The sequence below is a fragment of the Canis lupus genome, chromosome 10 (assembly GCF_048164855.1).
Source record: "Canis lupus baileyi chromosome 10, mCanLup2.hap1, whole genome shotgun sequence".
NCBI classification, from domain to species: Eukaryota; Metazoa; Chordata; class Mammalia; order Carnivora; family Canidae; genus Canis; species Canis lupus.
In genome coordinates, this window is record NC_132847.1 from 7,653,797 (window position 1) to 7,675,958 (window position 22,162).

General features: G+C 37.9%; 1 long non-coding RNA gene across 2 annotated transcripts in view; it reads left to right on the forward strand.

Moving 5' to 3' along the window:
• The first annotated feature begins 818 nt into the window (after window positions 1–818).
• The window catches only part of LOC140641188 (uncharacterized), a 247,091-nt gene continuing 225,747 nt past the window's right edge, over window positions 819–22,162 (forward strand). The window contains exon 1 of one of the 2 annotated variants that reach the window (XR_012037719.1): window positions 819–965. This is a non-coding gene — a long non-coding RNA (uncharacterized lncRNA). Of the gene's footprint in view, window positions 966–3,469; window positions 3,521–22,162 lie in introns of those variants that run through there. The other variant, XR_012037718.1, reaches the window with a different exon arrangement.

A 22,162-nucleotide genomic window follows, 5' to 3' on the forward strand; every position in this document is an offset into this window, starting at 1 on the left:
TATAGCTAGCATTTGTATTTATTCTCATCAGTAAACACAGAGGTTAGGTGAAAAGTAGAATAATTAAATTAGAAAATTCTTTACAGGAAGGGGAGAAGGAAAAAAAGCCCCTTGGAATGCCGTCATCAATGCAACCATAAAACTGCAAGGAGCAAAGACTATACAGAGGTCAAGGGAAATGGAGCATGGGTCATGGAGAGAAAATCCCCCAAAGAGTCATATTTCAGACAACTGCTGTTTGGATAAAAACCACTTCTGGGCCCATACTTAAACTTCATCTCCAGTTACTGTTTCATACAAGATCCACTATTGGGGAGGCCCCAGTATATAATAATAGTAATAATACTATTATATCCATTATATAGAACTTAAAATTTTCAGCAACTTCTCTATCTATTAATCCCGTGATGACGTCACATCTCTGAACAACACTCAGGAAAATACTGCACTGATCCTTCTGCATTTCTCTCAGGTGGATGCTTCTCTTTGTTTTCTCATTTTACAAATGGGGAAACCAAGGCACAGTTGAATGAAATGCCCTGAAAATAGAAGCCCATGAGATGAGCTCTCCTTTCCCTGGCACTATCTGAATGCTCAGGGACCTCAAGACCCTGTTCCTTTCTGAGGTATATTCTGCAGGTTAGAGTCCTAATTAAGATGATTTTGCCAGATGTTCCAGACTGTCTGTTGGCAGAATTACATGGGGGAATTTGTAATAAGACAATTGCCCAAATGGTTATTACTCTATTGCTTTTGTGACCTCAAAGGGGTATTATACACAGAGAGACCATTACCAAAAATACAATGTGGGGGAGATGAATCTGAAAGCCACTGGGAAGGAATGTGGCATGAGAACAAGAGGACTCTCGGTGCCTCCCATTGCTTTGTGACTTCTAATCATCTTTCATTGGCTTCCAGACAGCTGCCAGAGGCCCCAGTGGCTTTGCTGGGTGGTTGTGACGTGTGTGAGTAGATTCTGTATTAATTCTGTGTCTGAGCTTCAGGCTTGCACTTCTATTGTGGAACATTAGCAATTTTCTAAGTTTGGCCTTCATGCTTTGTAACTTTAGAAAAAGCTGCTGATAGGGTTGACACTTTGTTGGATTCCCCTAGAACTCTATACATACAGTAAGATTATTTCTGAACATTCTTCATTACTAACTGAAATAAACACATGTAATGAGAACTTGGCATCAGGGAAATGTTCTGAAATGGCACTGTATTTTAAGAGGTGGAAAAAAGTTAGAAGCTCAGACAACTGAAAATCACTCAGCTGCCTTTTAAAATCTTCTTACTGGATTAAGTTATGTGTTCTACAAACATCTAAGTTTGAAAACTTTGGGCTTCTTTGAGTAATGTCAAGAGAAGCTGAATAAATAAGTCAAGCTCCTACACAATATGTACGAAATGTGTGGCAGACTAACAGAATGATTTTCCCCCCAAGTCTCCTAGTTTTCATAATTATGAAGTCATTCAAGATCACATTAAGCTACTTGTAAAACAATGAATTGAAAGAAGCAGAAAAAAGTCGACTCTAACTCCTTCTTCCTACTCTACCCTCCCATTGTTAAACATTGTGACCTAAGGTATAAATCCTTCAATTCATTTTGTGTTTGTGTGTGTGTTTTAAGGTTGACATTATGGTATGTACTAATTGTGAATCTGTCAAAATCTTCTATGTCTCTGAATGTCACTCTCCAACTGTACCCACTTCACTGGTTTTTATACTGAGGATTCAATAGTCCTACATTGTGTCCTGTAGAAGTGGAAGGTTCCTGAGTCCAAATTCAAGGTTTAATTTTTCTCCATTTTGTATTCCCATCCATATAAGCCAAATCTTTCCATCTCCCTAATGCTTGAGATAGTTTTGACTACTCTGTGGTTATTTTCCACTGAAAATGCTGGTATAGTTCAGTTTAAAACTTTGGTTAAGACTTCAGGTCTTGCAAAAAAAAAACATGGGATAGACTGCATTTTATTAGTTCAATCTGGGAACAAGGAGAAAAGATTGGGGTGAAAAACACAACTGGTACTTATCTTGGCTTTAGGACTTCTTCTCATGCTCTCGCCCTGGGTAAAACCAGTTGACTGCCATCAGTGCCCTCATTGTGATAGTCATTCAAACATATGCTTTCTCAGTGGGTCCTCCTGCATGGTTCCCACTGTGTCTACAGGATTTTCCCACCCTGGTTTCTCTGACTCCATTCTCACTTCTCCCACTGCCTTTGAGCCTCCACCAATGGCTGACTTTTAAGAGTTTCTTGTTCCTGAGATTCCCTTGCCTAGTACATGAACTGAACTACATCTATCCATTTGTAGATGTCTGGTCACCAGGCATAGCTAATGAAAAACTGGAATTGATCTATCTGTATCTATATTAGCCCATCATCATTTCTAAAATAGTGACCCATTCATGTCCAGATTGTAATCTTTTTTTCACAACCTGTATTATACCAAGGTTCTAGGGATTTGTGAAGTCAAGTTAATTACAGCATCAACTTGAACCATTTAAGCTCTGCTTAAACTCAGTGGAGCCAGGTTCCTGAGATTCCCTCGCCTGGTACATGAAACTCTTAGTAGATTTGGAGGGGATGCGGATGTGGATGAGATTCTAGCCAGGCAGTTCTGTGATATTCCTTGATCAGTATTAACCCCCCCAAATAATAGTCCTGTCTGCTCCTCTGGTGGGTAGCAATGTCACACAGACTTGTAAAGTCATGGCCCATATGATTGTGCATATGAGAGAGAGAATTCTTTTTAAGTTATTTTTTAAAGATTTTATTTATTTATTCATGAGAGACACAGAGAGCAGCAGAGACACAGGCAGAAGGAGAAGCAGGCTCCCTGCAGGGAGCCCGATGTGGGACTTGATCCCAGGACCCCAGGATCACGACCGGAGCCAAAGGTAGATGCTCAACCACTGAGCCACCCAGATATCCCATGAGAGAGAATTCTTAACCTCTCTTGCAACAGAAACATCTTATGGAAAAAAGAATAAAAATAATTGGGGCTTGAAATCTACTAGATGTGACCTTCAGTCCTGGTCCTTTTGCTTCCTACTCTGTAGGTATGTGACCTGAAGTATATTGCACAAACCCTCTGGCAATCAGTTTTCAGAACTTATTACCTGTATCATGTGAATAAGAAAGGCCAAAGGATTGACATAAGGATTCATTGATGGGTGGTATTAAAATAAATGTATAACTCACCTATTCCATTTCCTTGTTGATTCTACAAGAAGACATGCAACATATGTTCTTCCTTTCTGGTTTCCTTCTCCTTACCTTGAGTTCCTCTCCCTCTCTTTCTTCCTTCCTTTCAATGTTGAGGAGTAGAAACAGAAAGTTATTGAGGTATATGGATACATGGGTGGAAGATGTCAGGAGGTAAGCAAGGGTACCATTGTGCTGTAATAGTCAATTACTTATGCTCAATGGGCCCCAAACACAAAATGTTGCATTCCTTAACTGGCAGCTGGAGCTTTGTGAGTTGGTTTGGAGGGAGTTTAATGGTTGGAGAGGTACGTGAAAAGGAGATTGGTCCAATTTAACCTGTAAAGGATATAGTTTTAAGATTAAAGGACAGGATAGCATAGACTAAAAAATCATTTCCAGTGAGAGGAATTTCAAATCCATATGAATAAAGTCATAGAGAGTTATATATCGTTTTCAAATAATTCTTAAAGAAGTTTGCAATTTCCCTGGTTATGTTCATTCCCTTTAATATTTATAAGAAATAGATATGGCAGGAGTTAGAAAGTAAAGAGTGAGAACTGAATCCCCAGTATTCCTAGAAACATATTAGGACTTGTATTAACTGCCTTCAGAATCCATTTTGATAGAAAAACCCAAGTTGAAAGTTTTTCCAAGTTGCCCAAATAACTGTACAGGCAATAAACTTTAGCATTGCTTTTCCCTCAGGGAAAATTATGCTGAGTGCATTTGATAGAGTTTTATATTGAGAGATAGGGAAGCAGGGAAGCCAAGGGGGGAAGGGATGATGAGCAGAAGAGAGAATTAACACATAGCAGAAGCATTAAAGCTTTAACTTAAATACAAATGATTTTCCGACTGTTTGAGAATACAAGGGTGATATTCATAATTGCCCAGCTGTTGTTTGTAGAGTATAGCAGCTGCACATAAGTGACTACACAGATACGGAATTTTATTGTCTTTTCTTCAATTCTTATGTGACTCTGGGTAGGGGGAGGATATTATTTTACCCTTGAATGGAGGGAGGAAAAAACAATATTTTTCTTAAAGGTTTAGACAAGTCAGAGAAGTGAGAGAATTCAGCTCCTTTCTCCCATCCTTTTGTTGAAATACTGATTCAAAGAATGATTCATTCTACCTGTCTCATTAACACCATGTAGAATGCTCCAACTCTGCATTTTTGAATGGCCATAAACCACATACATTTTGAAGAAAATAATCAGTTGTGAGTGCTTATTTTTCCCCCTCCAGTGACCCAATGAAGAAATGAAAATTGAGGAAAATATTTCCCTTTATTTGAAATAGTACTTTCTTTCCTCCAGTCTGTGGAGTCGTAAACATTAAGAGGTACTGAAGGGATGCTTTAAATAAAAAAGAATTCAGTGGACATTGTAAAATAAGCCTCATATATGCATTTGAGAGCTGCATGTCTGGCATCCATGGTGGCCTGTGTGACATGGACGTATAGTAATTCATATACAGGGCTGGTGTGTGGCAGAGATCCTAGTATCTCATCCACAGATGAGACATTTTTAAGATCCTACCTACCTAGTTATATTCTGAGGTCCTTTTCCCCTGAACTATTTTTGATTTTACTTCTTTATAATTTTCTTCAATTCTCTAGTTTGAACCAAATCTTAGTTTCTACTTTTTCTAGTAGACTTTTACATACTACTGACTTCATACCAACTTACATGGATTTATGATGGGGTGACATGTCGATACACCTAGAGTAAGTTGAAAATAACTTAAGTCAGAAATGCATTTAATATCCCAACCTGCTGAACATCATAGCTTCGCCTCGCCTACCATAAATATACTCAGAGCACTTACGTTAGCTTACAGATAGGCAAAATAATCCAACGTAAAGCTTATGTTATTATAATGTGTTGAACATCCCATGTAATTGATGACTGTACTGAAAGTGAAAAACAGAATGGTTAGAAGTCTATCAGTTACTCCCCTCATGATTGTGTGGCTGCCCAGGAACTGTAGCTTGCTGCTGCTGTCCAGCAAAGAACACAAAAACAATAGTCTGGGAAAAGATGAAAAGTCAAAATTTGAAGTATGGTTTCTACTGAATGTGCATCACCTTTGTGCTATTGTAAGGTCAAAACGTTGTATGTCAAACCATCGTACGTTGGGCACCATCTGTATTTCTATGTTTTTCTTTTCCTCGGCTTGCATATAGTTGTGTTTTCATTGATTGCTAAAAATACTTTCATTACTGAGGCACCTGGATGCCTCAGTCAGTTAGTCAGCTCAGGTCATAATCCCAGGGTCCTGGGATCGAGCTTCGAGTTGGGCTCCCTGCTCAGTGAGGAGTCTGCATGTCCTTTTTCCTTTGCGGCTCCACCTGCTTATGCTCCCTCTGTCAAATAAATAAATCTTTTAAAAAATACTTTCATTACTTATAAATACTTTAGGAAAACTGTGGACATCTTTCCAGTGCAATAACAAACAATCGTTGAACACTTATTGTGTGTTGGAGATGATGCTGTGCATTCATGGTTACTTCCATGAATCCTCCAGCAGACTTTGGGAATTTTTCATTAAGATTATCTCCATTTTACAGATGATAAAACTGCGGAGTAGAGGTGCTAATGTGTGTGTAATTGTAGAGCTGGAAGATTGCGGAACCAGGATTCAGACTCTTGTTCTATTTCTAATGATGGCACGGCCAGGAGCGAGGTCTGCCCCGCCCCCTTGCCCTGGTTCCTTCACATCCTGGGTTCTTTCTGTAAACACTAATTATGTGATTCCAAGATCTATTTTCCAGATCTACCCTCTCTTGGAATTCTGACATCCTATATCTACTTGGCTGGTTGATAATCTTTACTTGAATATAGAAGTAGGCATCTCAAACATAAATAGTTAAAGTAGGCATCTGAATTACTAATGTCCCAGGTCCTACAATGACCTTTTCTCTCTTTCTATCTGAGTCAATATCACAATCTTCCTCCTAGTTGCTCAAATCAAAATTAATGATTTTTTAAAATCCCTGTCTTTTTCACATCGCTGTATTTAATCAATCAGCAAGTGCCATCTGTTTTACCCCTACAATATATTCCAAATCCTCTCACTTTTTTCCATATTTAATATTGCCACCCCAGTCCAAGATCTCATTGCATTTCATCCGCTCTAGAGCAGGAGGCTTCACATAGGTCTACCTGATTCCAATACTGCCTCTATCTGGTGTCCTGTCAACCCAACAGTTTTGATGCCTCTAGAGTGAAAATTCCATCTTAAAATATCTCTGCAGTGGATTCCCATTACACTTAGAATAAAATAAAAACTCCTTTTACATTACCATCTTGTCTGAGTGACATTTGTTAACATTCAGGTCTTAGCTTAAGTGACATTCAGGGACACTGTTCCTGACCATTCACTGTAAAAGTAGTCACCTTGTTACTTACAGATCACTACAAGTACTAATAATTTTTCTTGCACATTTGGTTATTATTTTTCCCACCACAATAGGTGTTTCATGAGTCAAGTGCCTTACTTGTCTTGGTTATATCTGTACTCACAGATACCTCATGAATGTTAATCATAATCAAACACTTCCCAACTGAAAAATTTCATGTCATTGCATTTAAAATCCACCATTTAATCAACGTGCCCTATTGTCAACTGCACACATCTTTGCACGTTTTCTTTTAAATACACTTCCACATGTGGAATTGAGTCAAAAGGTAACCATACTTAACTTTTCATGGTTGTTGCAGAATTGTCCTGGAAAACTTGTATCATTGCTTACCAAGAAGAAATAAGAATTTCTATTACTCTATTCTCTTATCAACACTGGGTATTGTTAATTTTTTTTCAATTATTTTCTGATCTGAATGATGAAAAATGCAATTTCGTTATTGTTTGAATTTGTACTTACTTCATTAGTCGTTAGATTGAACATCATTTTGGAATTTAAATGCCACTAACATTTTTACCTTTGTGATTTCTCTGTTAAATTATGGTGCCAGTTATTGTGTGTTTCCTTTTATTAATATGAGACCCATTATAGGTATTGCAAATTCAAATAATTTTAGTCACTTTCCATTTTTATTTGATCACTATTAATGTTGGTGCCCTTTACAGAAGTTGAAATTTTTATTTAGTGATAATTGTAGATGTCTTTCTCCAGTGTTAGCTCTAGAAAGTTTTTCCCTTCTTGATATTTCAAGCACATTAACTAATGTGTTGTTGTATTTCTTTTATAGCTTTAGTTTTCATGTTTAAATTTTTATTTGCCCATAGGAAGTAAGGTAGAGAATTGCCTTTTTTATTTTAAATTTCTAAACATTAACGTATCAGTTATTCTTTATTTTTAAGTGATCTCTCCACCAAATGTGGGGCTCAAACTCAAAACCCTCAGATCAAGAGTTGCATGTTCTTCCAATTGAACCAGTCGGGAGGTCCTAAAAATCATAGGTTTTCTAGTATTCATTTTCTTCCTACTGTCTTTTACTGACGAGTGCTTCTCTCACATTTTTTTTCACATTATGTATTAACATCCATATTTGGATCCATTAATGGATTCTTTATTTCAACATACTACAAACAGTGTTCTTGGGAAGATAATTTTAGGAATTCTCTGGAAAAGAATGTCAGGGGTCACACAAGTTGGGGAAAAATGTAGTGTTATGTAAATTGAGACAGGTTTCCATAAAATAGTACTTCTCAGATGGTTTTTTTTTTTTTTATTGGTGTTCAATTTACTAACATACAGAATAATACCCAGTGCCCGTCACCCATTCACTCCCACCCCCCGCCCTCCTCCCCTTCTACCACCCCTAGTTCGTTTCCCAGAGTTAGCAGTCTTTACGTTCTGTCTCCCTTTCTGATATTTCCCACACATTTCTTCTCCCTTCCCTTATATTCCCTTTCACTATTATTTATATTCCCCAAATGAATGAGAACATATAATGTTTGTCCTTCTCCGACTGACTTACTTCACTCAGCATAATACCCTCCAGTTCCATCCACGTTGAAGCAAATGGTGGGTATTTGTCATTTCTAATAGCTGAGTAATATTCCATTGTATACATAAACCACATCTTCTTTATCCATTCATCTTTCGTTGGACACCGAGGCTCCTTCCACAGTTTGGCTATCGTGGCCATTGCTGCTAGAAACATCGGGGTGCAGGTGTCCCGGCGTTTCATTGCATTTGTATCTTTGGGGTAAATCCCCAACAGTGCAATTGCTGGGTCGTAGGGCAGGTATATTTTTAACTGTTTGAGGAACCTCCACACAGTTTTCCAGAGTGGCTGCACCAGTTCACATTCCCACCAACAGTGTAAGAGGGTTCCCTTTTCTCCGCATCCTCAGATGGTTTAATGTGCTAAAATAGATTGTAAATCTCTAAGAGGTGGATAAAGGAGGTCATATTTTTGAGGAGTGTTTGTCATGGAAATGGTTTTGGGAAGGATTTCATTTCACCGTAATTGGGCAAACTTGATCCATGCTTTTTTATCAATCTGTCTCTGTATTGGCCTGTGCCATAATCCTCCAGTTCATGGACCTTTATAATTTATTTTATTATTTGTTAAGGCATGTCTTTCCTCCTTAGTGTTCTTTTTCAAATTATAAGAGATTTCCCAAATATTTTGCACACATCTCGCACAGTAGACATTTTACTTTATTAACTTGTGAGGGAACAGTAAATCACAAGAATTTTTGTGTTTCCATAGGACAGAACTTGTCTGAGGCTTACTCTTCTTTTCTTTTCCTGTCTTTTCATTTCCTTGCCTTTGTTCAAGTTAATAGAAAGCAAGATTTTGGACACTGCTAAGGTTTCTCAAAGGCTAACTAAGAGTAATCTGAGATTAGTTCAGATAATTTTTACTAACAGAAACAGAAAAACCCATGAGACGAGAGGGAGCAGTTCATCAATAAGAAATAAGCAGCATTGGACAATTGGACAGTCACAATCCTGAATGTTGAGAAGGAGCTGGCAGGCTTCAGGACTGACTAATAAGAAATTATTAGTAATAAGGGAGGCATATGTCAAAAAGTGTATCTTAGTTTTTCATTTTCTAAGTTGTTCTAAGATGACCTTTAAACCCATACTAAAGTTTAATTTTTTTTTTTAATATTGCTTTAGGAAAACAGCAGAAAGTGGATGCTATCCGACAGTTTAGGAAGTAAACATACCTTCACTTGAAAATCTTAATTTATGCACTGTACAGCATTGAGAGGATTAAGACACCTGAGATCAATTTGCTATAGCAGAACAACTCCTGAACTTGAATTGGAAGAGACAATTAAAAAATTCAGGGCTCTGAGCTGTGAGTTGTTACTAGTTGTGTGACTTTGCACAAGTCACTTAGGCTCTCAGAGCTTCCGATCTCGAAGGCTACGGTGGACTGGGGCTTGCTCTCCAGACACAGCATTAACTCCCACTCTACAGGTGCTGACCTCATGGTTATGGTAACTGGCAATGGCCACTGTGGGAGTTTATACACTGTGGAAAGCGACACTCACTACGAATTAGGATAGTCTTCTTGTTCCTGTTGTCCTTGCTGTGTTCACAGAGACTGTATTGAGGTTGCTGTGTGTAATCCATACCAGTTCTTAGAAGTTGTGGGAAAATTAAAATGATTTAATAAATAAGAAATCGCTTAATTAACTACTAATCTTAGCCAAATTAAGGCACTACATGTAACTTTATCTCTGAATACCTCTTTGAAGAGTAAAGCTTAAAATAAAAAAAAAACCTGTAAATTTCTAAAGAGAACAAATTTTAGTTTTTTTTTTTAAAGATTTTTATTGATTTATTCACAGAGAGAGAGGGAGAGACATAGGCAGAGGAAGAAACAGGGTCCTCGCAGGAAGCCTGTAGTGGGACTCTGTCCCAGGACCCCGAGAACATGACCTGAGCCAAAGGCAGACACTCAACCACTGAGATACCCAGGTGCCCCCAAAAGAATGAACTTTAGAGTCTGCAAATGTCAGCCATTTATCTTTGGTTAATTTTGGAAATACTTTAAGTATTTTCATGGAGTAGTTATTTTATATAAGTTTTTAAGTAGTGAAGTGAAAAAATTGGGTTTTGTACAGTGCAATTCTTGAAATTTAGATTTTCTACTCTTGTTGATTCTGGAGAGGTAAAGTCATACTTCTATCATCTAAATATCTCTAAACCGTATTCCCAAATACTTTCTGACTTTGTGACCACTCTAGATACATTAATAGAACACCAAGGAACAGATTCAGTCAGAGATAATAAATGCTTTTTGGTATAGTGGAATGAATATGAAAATTGATGAGGAGAGTGAGGTAATAGGCTTTCCCAGAGCCTTCATAAGAGGGTGGGGAGGAAAAGTAGCTATGAGGAGAGTTTTACCTCCACTTTTTTTTTTAAAGATTTTATTTATTTATCCATGAGAGACGCAGAGAGGCAGAGACACAGGCAGAGGGAGAAGCAGTCTCCCTGCAGAGAGCCCGATGCGGGACTTGATCCCAAGAACCCAGAATCATGACTTGAGCCAAAGGTGGACGCTTAACCACTAAGCCACCCAGGTGCCCTTTATCTCCACTTCAGACAGAGTTCTGTCTCTAGCAATATGATATGAAATATTTTCCTCCCTATATCTTCCCAACCCCCTTCTAAGCCAGTCCCTTGGCATTAACACTTTTGAGGATTCTAGACACACTTGTATAGGCTGAGTGTTGAAAGTACTCTGCTCCTAGAGACAGAATTAATATCAAGTTTGACAAATATGTGAGGAAATCAGAAAAAAAATTGTGAGAAATCTTTACAGTGAAGAGGTAGAAGCTGATATGAAATGACTTGGCTTGACAGTCAGGTAACATACTGATTGTATTGATCAAATTTGAGAATAATAAAATGGCTTCCAGAAAATTCTTTCTTGAGTTGTTCATTAGGTATGTACTCTAACTTTACTATTTTTGCATAACATTTAGAATTAGTCTTTTATTTTCATTCAATCTCATTTCCTAAAACAAGGAAATTGATATATTTCATAAAAACTTTATTTAAATATGCCTAATGATGAAAATATTGTCAGTGTATAGAGATGAGAATTTTAGTCTGATTACATTTTCTGCTAACATCTTTTTCATTGCCCTCTAGTGGTATGTGACTGGCTGAATGTGTTCTAGATGGGATAGATGGGCTTTTCAAAAATTAACCTTCTATTAACATCATAAGGTCTTAAAAAACACAAATGCTAATGATATTGACAAAGCACTTACTAATTGACATTTGGTTATATCATCTTTATCCTCTTACTTTGATGAAATACCACAGTGTTCTTAATATTAAACTCAAATAAAATTTAGTTTGATGTTAGATTGGTTGAAGAGCCAAGTTTTAAATTCAAATAGGGATTTTGTGAAATCAGACTCACTTTAGGAAGCCCTAAGCTTGGAAATAAATTTTCGGTTTCATAAATTTCTGCCCTATTAGGCTAATTTAATTTGGTAATTGAAATCAGTGCTATTTTACTTTGATATTTAAAGTGTTAACATAATAAGAAAAATTCAATTATCCTTTTACTTTGATAGCACTGTTAGGATACTCAGAACACATCCTCTCAGGAAAGCAGAAAGTACCAGAGATCCAACAGAAGAGTTGGTTTCTCTAAGATTGTAAGTGAAAGAGGTTTTAATGTTGTGTATGTATCCTGATCCTGGAAGAATACAAAATTTCAACCTCTAACCTAATTTGCTTACTGAGAAGAAATATTTTAAGGACATTATTAATGCCTGCTTGCCTTTTCTCTCTCTTTCTTTCTTTCTTTCTTTCTTTCTTTCTTTCTTTCTTTCTTTCTCTCTTTCAGCATGAAGGGGATGTGTTTTAGACGGTAAAATGATAAAATTCACTCCATAACTTTCCATATCTTCTGATCTTTTAGTTAGGTTCCCATTTCAACCATTTCATATTCATTCCCAGATGAGAGCTTCTTGTCTTGCTATCCCGTTTATTGATAATATCTCTGCTGCTCCTTTTTTATGTGGCTACATCCTACTTATTTTTCAGAGGTTTTTGCTAAGAGTACCTACATGGCCTTTCATGACTATTCCAACACATATTTCAACTTCTCACCTCTCAGTAAGCTTAGAAGGTAAAATTTTTTATCAGTTACGTCAGCAAGAAATAATCATGAGGTTTATAGTATTAAAATGCTCTGCAATAATATAATGAATTATAGCATGTATGTAGGAAAAGTACAAAGATTTTTTTTTACTTAAATCTTGTTCCTTTAAATCTAGTACTTTATTTATTCATTCACCATTTGACATAAACTTATAAATTATATGTCATTTATTGGGCACTATTGTAGGATCCTGAATCTGATGGTAAATGGATAGACCTGTTCTATATTCTTGTTTATATGGAGAGATAAGTAAGAAAACAAATGAGGGAGATTATTATGGCTTATGACAAGGGCTGTGAAAGAGAAGAGATAAGAAGAATAATAGATCATAAGCAGGTGAGGGATTGTTTTTCTTCTCTGTTTTGTAGGTAAGGACATGGGGGGCAGAGAATATTTAACCACATGTTGATGGCCCCTGGCCAGCTGGGATTATCCAGCCATCAGAGTCTGAAGCCCATGCATGTCCTTTCTACAATATGCTAATGCTAAAGAAAATTCAGTTAATAGTTACTCTAGTCACAACTGAATTTTGATGTGAGGAGTTTGGGCTACATTAATTTGTAAAACCTTCAACTTATAATTTAGAAAAATGATCATCAGTGGTCATTAGCCCAAAGAAAACAATATATCAATAAAACAACAGAGCCTAGCTAGGAGCATGTGAGAGCATGACATATAGAAGGTATGTCTTCACAAAGCAATCACAAAAAGACTATTCTACAAAGTCTAAAAGGACAGACTAAAAAACACTGGGACAATTAGTTCATTTGAAAAAAATAAAATTTGACCTCTACCTGACACTATGCACAAAAATAAAATCCAAAAGAAGTAAAAATACGAATTTGAAAAACTTAACTATAATTTTTTTCTGGAAAAAATGAGACTTTTTATGATACTGGCTTAGTAAATGATTTGTGAGTCTCAAAAAAACACAAATGATAAAGGAAAATACTGGTAATGTGCCCACATCAAAAATTGCTCATGAGAAATTCAAGCCACAGACTGGAGACAATACTTGTAAAACATATAACTTAACAAAGAGATAGAAACCAAAATTGATAAAGAATACACGAACAAATACAGAAAAACAAATCATTGAAGTCTAGGCAAAAAGCATGAACAGGCAGTTCACAGAGGAAAGGATGACCAATTCACACAGGTAGAGTTGCTTAATATCGCTAGCACTGAGGGAAATGCATTTTGAAATCATAGATATATTGTGACCCATCACATTGGCAAAAAATAAGGCTGACATTATCAACATTGATGAGAACATGAGGAAACACTAAGTTTCATATTACACCCAAGAAAGTATGAATTTTGTAACAATTTTACAGAGCCATTTGGTAATTGTTCGTAGAATTGGCAAAGCACTAGCAGTTACTTCCCAATTCCTATTTTGAATATAGACCTACAAGTGTCTCTTGAATACAGACTGAAAAAAAAAATGCATGTAGGTGCAGTGGCAAAAGTTAGAAATAGTCTATCAATAGAGGACTGGATAAATAAACAATGAATTATTTAGATAATGAAAAAACAGATGACATGTTTCACCATGGATTAATTTTTAAACATTTTTTAGGAAAAAGGTAAACTATGTTATGATGGTATATATGTAAATAAATGGACACTATATATGCTTATTAGATACATCTGTTTTCAGAAAAATATGAAATACAAAGATACACATGAACTTGAGGAAGCGCTTCTAAGAATGGGGGAGGACTACAAAAGGGGTTCAAGTATATCTGGAAGTTGTAGTTCTTTAAAACTTCTAGCAAAGATAAAGTGATTTAATAAAAGTTACATATGTTATAGAAGTAACATTTGTTAAATCTGCATGGTGAATAAATACATCTTCTATTTGCTCCACTCACCCATACTTTTGAAATGTTTCATAACAAAAATATTTCAAGATTTCATACTTCATAATTCTCCTTAACATTGCATTTTCTCATATCAGTTAGATGCTAAACTCATCACATAAGTTTTCTATTTCTATAAATTCAACTAATTTTTTTACTTCATCATATATTGTAAGGGTACTATAAATGGAATTTTTGAACTTAAAGAACAGTAAAAAAAAAGTCTATATATTCATATATTCACAGTGGCTTTTATTCAGTAAAGAAATATATAATGGAATCTTTTTAGAAACTATCAAGGCTATTATAGACCATGATTAAGATGTGATTGTAGGGACGGGTGAGTGAGTGGCTCAGTCGGTTAAGTGTCTCACTCTTGATTTTGGCTGAGGTCATGATCTCAGGGTTGTGAGATCAAGCCCCATGTCTGGCTCCATACTGGATGGAGAGCCTGCTTGGGATTCTAGCTTTCTCTCCCTTGGCCCCTCCCCCATGTCTCTCCCTCTTTCTTTCTCTCTCTCTAAAAAAAAAAAAAAAGGTATATATGTAAATAAAATACTGATGATGAGTATGATTGTTCACCTGTAGAGGTAAGAAGAAACTTTATGTAGATCTTCCTTTTCTGTCCTCATGGGTAGTGTTGCCAATATAGAGGTGAAGATTGTGTAAATAATACTCTATTCTATAGCCATGGTGGTGTTGACAGGGCAGTGGAATCCATTCCCCCAGATTTGCCATGCCTCATCCCCATTTATGGTCAGCCTGCATCTCCACTGGTGTGCCCCATTCTTGAAAAAGCCTGATGCAGACCGAGTATAAGCTCCTTAACTGTCTTTTAAGGTTCCATGTGAGTTGACTTGGCTTCATCCTTCAGCTCCATCTCCTGCCACTTCTTAGAGTTCCCTCATACACACCAACCTTTGTTACTCCCATCTGCCTCTATGTGTGCGCCACTTTCTGCTTAGGATACCTTCTGCTCTTCATGTCTCCTTCTCCTTTGGCCAGTTCTCATTGCCTTTCAAGACCTGCTGCAGACCTTTTCTGTTGTATTCATTCTTGAACTCTGCACTGAGCCTCCATTCCATGATGTTCTCAGGGCAACAGCAAAACTTTAAGAAGGTACCAACCATAGATTTCTTTTTAAATTATTTATTTATTCATGAAAGAGAGAGAGAGAGAAAGAGAGAGGGAGAGAGAGAGACATAGGCAGAGAGAGAAGCAAGCTCCTTCCAGGAGCCTGATGCAGGAGTTAATCCCAGGACCCAGGGATCATGCCCTGAGCTGAAGGCAGACACTCAACCACTGAGCCACTTAGGCGTACCCAACCATAGATTTTTGAATCAGCTGACTGGATGCTACAGAGAGAGCATGATGGAAGTTCCTGGTTTTGGGGAATGTAGGGGAGGAAAGAATGCCTCCCCTGCTTTGATGAATAGCAGAAAGAGCCACAGGGCATGAAGGTGCTTTGGTGGATAAAGACAAGAAGTATTGTGAGTAGTAGTGCTTAAATAGACATCCCCCAAACAAACAAATAAAAGAAGGCCCAGTGTCCCCTCCCTTCTGTATCATCCTTTGGTACCTCCAATTTGACCAAAACCCAGAGAAAATTGGGGGAGGAGACTCATAGTAGACTTATGTCTGCTATTTGGTGCAATAGGAGCATAAGTAGAGCAGTTTCAAAAGTTGTATTTCTTAAACCCTTAATTTTGTGGACTGAGGTTCTAGATCATATGATTTTACTTGTATGTTGAAATCAACTTGGGAAAGTGACCTCCTCTGAACTTCATGCTGCTACTACCCTCACGCTCCCCATTCCCGGTCCCATTTCGTTCTTCCACTTTTGTAGTGCTAGCAGTAGCATTGGAACCCTCGGATCTCTTTTGTTTCTTTCTTTTAATTTTCAGAGATGTAAGTGGTTCATTTAATATCCTCATACAAGGATATTTGTCTTTATAAAATTTTATTACTCTGTAGTTCTGCCTCTCAGCTGTACATCCAGCCACTCATCTATGCCATAGTAGGTAAGAATCAGGAGCTCCAAAGTGAGTAAATTGTCAATTTTATTTTACTGGGCAGGCATTGTTTCACCTTCTACTGTTTTGCTCAGAATTCCTTGTTGCTAAGATTATCAAGTGATTCAGACAAGAAATGCAATAGTGAAACAAGAACCACAGACAGATCTTGACACCAGAATAAGAGGTCATCCTTTTGCCACTTCGCTCTACTACGCACAGAGACTCCACTGGGTAAAATTTACCTCTTTTCAAAGACAATACCATGAGTTTTGACACAAGGCAACATGAATGAACAAATTAGACCCAGAAGACTATCTTCTGTCTTCTGTGTTACTTCAAGTTCAAAATGTTAAGTACCAAAAAGGAAGTCGTAAACACCTTTGAGTCAAGTGGCCTGGTTATTGACGACCGTCCTGTTAGACTAGTGAGCTCTATTTATAAGCAGACAAGCTAGAGATGTATTTCTGTGACTTCTTCTCAGCACACCGCGAGGTACAGGGTGAAGACTGGATTGTCTTGGATAAAATGATAAAGAATCTGGCATAACCTTGAATTGTCTTGGGAAGAGTATGATTATATGGGAGCATTACTGAATTGTATTGGGAACAATTTCAGATTTCATGTGACGCTAGGCTTTTAACATTTTGAGATTTCAGATTTTTTCCATTTCTAGTGAAGAGGAGGTAGGAAATTGTATGTTGAGAAATCATTAGCCTAAGGCTCTGGGTCACACAGCTGCCTCGAAGCATAACCCATTCCATTGGGAAATGGTGGTCTAGCAGAACAGTTGTATGCTGACAAGAATTTTGTGATACCTGACATCTTCCTTCCTAAAGCCAGTGACTCTTCTTGATTGCCTGTACCTGTACCTCCAACCATATCCACTGTTGTTTACTTAGACCACCTGTCCAGCAGCACCTTTAAAACTGAGTGGTTCAGGAACTGTAATCATTAAATTTGCTTCTTTGGAAGAGTCACCTTTAAAGAAATTTATAAGATCTGAAAATTTTTCTGACACTGCACTTCAGTTTGGTAGTATAATTCTGGGTTCTCAGAGGAAATAGATCTATTAAATTAACTTCTCTGCTTCTTATGTTAAGATCATGGTAGTGATTTCTGCATCTATGAAGTTCCTTTTATTTTCCATCTTTGAGTCTAAACTAAATTAAGGGTGCCTGTGGATCTCTTCAGTACATTGTGTTTAGTTAGGTAGAACTATTAGTTTTTCTAGATCTGAGATATTGATTACTATATGTAGAATCTAGGTGTTTGATAAATATCCCGAGTCTATATTTTGTCTCCTATCATTAGGGAAGCTTTTATGAAGAACTATTTGAATGTACTTTGGAGGTAATTTCTTATACATATCACGAGGTTAAACTTGACACCAGTTACGAAATTACTGCTGTAGGGTGCTTTTTCTGGTGTCCACAGAGTTCATGCTCTTTATGTGCCATCTTCTTGGCAGGGATACACAAAGGCTTCTGATTTACCCTGGGATTCATTTGTATGCATAGCTTAGCATTCCCTTCATTACACACATATCGAAGGACTATGTTGGTTGCAGATAGGAGTAAGAGAAACGTATATTGTGTGAAAGGTTCATAGATGAAGCTGTCAGAATTGATGAGTGTTCGGAAGACTGGACCTGTCTTTGCCGTGTGCCCAGGAATGCTTGCCTCCTATCTGACATAGCCTGTAGGATACATAGCTGTCATGAAGTTACCATGAAATAGTTGTCTATTTATTATGGAGGTTTTTTTTTAACCTGATCTTTCTTTTGTATGTTCGGAACAGAGGGTGGTTAATACAATATTCTTATTTATTTCTTTGATAAGCAAAATCTCCAGAACTATCAAAATGGAGGAGACGAATTATAATCACAAATTCAAGATTGATGCCATTTTCAAGAGGCCATTTTCATGGATTTACAGGAGCTTATCTATAAGATTCAAAGAGGAGGACTGTTACTCATGGCAATACTGTGCTATCTCTATACCTCCATATATTAAGGAAAAGAGTGTGTTGGGATGTAGATTGACATCAAATTATTTAACAATATAGAAAGGTTATGTCAGAAATACACTGAATTTGAGAGTGATAGCCAACCAGAGGTTAAATCATCATGACACAGGCTACTTAATTTTAGTTGAAATAAGTAATTTTTGCCACTGAGAGTGAGGAATAGAGCAGGATGCTTTTATGGTGAGATGCTGAAGAGATCCAAGCATGTGAATTAATGCAAACCAACGGAGGAGTTATAGGAGCTGACCAAGTGCCATGGTATTGAAGAGGAAGACTCACTGAGGAGTTACTGATTCAAATCCATTGGTGAACTGAGACAGTGTCATGAGAGTCTAGGGGAGCAGAGGCCAAACAAGGTGCCCCAGGCCAAATAAAAGACCCAAACAATGGGACACCGGAGTTGAAGGCTAGGTAGTCAAAGTCAGGTAGGAACAAGAGTTTTCAGACTTCTGTTTTGCATGGGCGTTCTCTACAGCAAATCTTAAAAATACGTAAGCCAAGACTCTACCTCTGACCCACTAAATCTGAACCTCTGAGATGATATGGGTTCTAGTTGTTAGTGTTTTTAAAAACCTCTAGGGGGCAGCCCTGGTGGCGCAGCGGTTTAGCGCCGCCTGCAGTCAAGGGCGTGATCCTGGAGTCCCTGGATCGAGTCCCACATCAAGCTCTCTACATGGAGCCTGCTTCTCCCTCTGCCTGTGTCTCTGCCTCTCTCTCTCTCTCTCTCTCTCTCTCTCTTTCTGTGTGTCTCTATGAATAAATAAATAAAATCTTTAAAAAAAATAAAAACCTCTAGGTAATTCTGATGTATAGAAAATCAGGTAATTCTGATTCTAGGTTTGGAATATGCAGAACTCTCAGGCATGTCAGTTGAGTTTTAAAGTTGTTCTCTGAAGAAGCAAACATTTCTTTGCATGAATATTTCCACAACCATCCAGATGATAAAATGTCTCCAAGAGTTGCTAAGAGTATTGTGGGTTAGTACACTGTGGGGACCCTGCTCCAAATGCAAAAGAAATGTGGGACTCAAAGTGATGAACTGTCTCAGCTAGGCTTCAATTACTGTGTCCTACACTGCTTCCGAGGTTTGAGAAAAAACTGAATTGGACTTCAAGGTCAGAAAATTATTTTGAATATTTGTTTCATGGTAGCTGGTTTGTTTGTGGCATTAGGCAAATCATTTAACCATCTAAGTGATATTTTATTTCCTTTTCTATGAATGAGATAGAAATTCCTGCTTTCTCATTAGGTAGGAGGGATCACTTTGAAAATCGTACTCTAGGAGAAGTTTTTATGGATCAAAAATTTAAACCCTAAGATGTAGACATGCAAAAATCTAAAACATTAATGAATTATATATAACTGAACTTGCCTTTGCTTTGAAGATGTAAATCTTCTGAGAAAAAAATAACTTCTTTCTCGCATATAGTCTACTCTGTTTTCTATTCACATTTATATACTCATATCTCAGGTTGTGTGTGGTTTAAAACATGGTCACTTTCAGGAAAATGCTCAACCATCCTTTTATCCATTTTTTTCCCCCAGGGATATATGGAATGAAAGAAGCTTCTGGAGCAGTGTGGGCAGTTGGTCAGGGGCTTCTCTTCTCTGAGTTATCCTTCATACCATTGATGTCTCTGACACAGTTTGGCAGATTCCTGGATCTGCTGGTGTGGACAGATTTTTATATCTGTTGAGGTGCAACTGGTCCCACTTTGACATCTGCGGCATTATGCCAGCCTGTGGCACCTGTTGTCATGCAGGCGCAAAGCTCTATGAGCCTGTCATCACACGCTCACCCCTCCAAGTCTTCAATACCCTACTGTTCTCATGCCATGTTAGGGACAGCAGTGCACTGAATATGGAGCATTTCAGGATGGCTTCTCCCAGAACAGACTTCCAGCCAGGAATTTGAGTGTATGTGAATTCTTAAGGAAGTACTTCCAGAAGAAATTGACAAAGAAGTAGAGGAAGCAGATATAGAAGGGGAAAGGTAAGCAAAGATTCAGGGTCAGGTAAAGTTTAAGCGTATGATTCTGCAACACAAATTATGCCTCATATTTTATTTCATGTTGCACTATAGGAGCTGACCTTTCTCATTTCTGCACCAGTTACTCATTGGCTGTAAAGCTGGCGTGGGGAGGAGATGGTTGGTTATAAGCTCCCAAGTGCTTCCAGCGTGGTTGCTCCTGCCACCCAAAGGCATTCCTCTGTAAAAGATTATAGATGCGTCTTCAGCAGAGGCTGAGGATGGGTGCACAGAGATCATGGAACCTGAGGATGTTTGAGCAGGAAAAAAGAAGTGTATATTAGAGTCCAACTTGTACTACTTTTCCATTAAGTTGATGCCTTTTTAAAAAAATCTGACGGGTCGGAATTTCTGCAGACAAATTTCTAAGAGAGCTTGGTGTGACAAGCCTTTTTTTTTTTTTTTTTTTTTTTTGCTGTTTCGTGTGGATTTTTAAAAAAAAATTTTTAATAATAAATTTATTTTTTATTGGTGTTCAATTTGCCAACATACAGAATAACACCCAGTGCTCATCCCGTGAAGTGCCCCCCTCAGTGCCCGCCACCCAGCCACCCCCACCCCCCGCCCTCCTCCCCTTTCCACCACCCGTAGTTCGTTTCCCAGAGTTAGGAGTCTTCATGTTCTGTCTCCCTTTCTGATATTTCCCACACATTTCTTCTCCCTTCCCCTCTATTCCCTTTCACTATTTTTTATATTCCCCAAATGAATGAGACCATATAATGTTTGTCCTTCTCTGATTGACTTATTTCACTCAGCATAATAACCTCCAGTTCCATCCACATCGAAGCAAATGGTGGGTATTTGTCGTTTCTAATGGCTGAGTAATGTTCCATTGTATACATAATTGGTGTGACAAGCCTTAATCTGCACTGCTAGAATTGGTCCCAACACCCTTTCTGACTCTCATCATCTTCCTGCTACACCCGTTTCAAACACACCCTTAGCTAGCACATCTGCTGTTCTAGTAGATAACTTGGAAGGATGAACTAGACCATCATTTGAGGAGCCTGAGCTCTGGTCACCTGCACTTAAGGTTGCTGTCATGGTTCATGCACAGGTAAAATTTATCTTGGGGGTTGTTGTCATGAGTGACCAAGTAAGCTGATATTAGGCAGCACTCCCACAAATGACAAGTACATACTCTGGAAAAAATAGAAAAACACAAACAATAGACAAAAATAGCTACTGGAGGCATTAGAGCAATCAGCAGTTGGATAAAGGGAATGGTAGTGTGTATGGAAGGATTTTCTGTTTGTTTTGTTTTGTTTTGTAGCTTCTAGCCTAAGGGCATCCCTCTTTATGTAATATACAGAGCCTATAGAAGTGTTCTAGAGGGATCCCTGGGTGGTGCAGCGGTTTGGCGCCTGCCTTTGGCCCAGGGCGCGATCCTGGAGACCTGGGATCGAATCCCATATCAGGCTCCCGGTGCATGGAGCTTGCTTCTCCCTCTGCCTATGTCTCTGCCTCTCTCTCTCTCTCTCTCTGTGTGACTATCATAAATAAAAAAAAAAAAAAAAAAAAAAAGAATTGTCCTAGAAATATGTGCGTTTCTGGTGGCCCAAAGAACCAGAGGACCAAGTGTGAGGCAAGTGTAACAGCAGATCACGAAGGGGAGAACACAGAAAGAAGGGAGCCGGAAAGAGACAAATCTCACATTTTCTGCATATTTTGTGCATAAACTCTAAAACTCTTTGGATAACTTCCGAGCCAGTTATGTTTGGGGAAGAACCATGTAAGCTACCATATTTAAGACAAAAAACTGAGCTTGTATCTGAGCTGTTACCCAGCTGCCACAGTATCCAGTTGTAGTTTAGTCAAGTTAATTACCTGATAAAACAAACAACAAAGATCAACATTTTGGGGAACTATGTAACAAAATCTAGAGTAACCACAG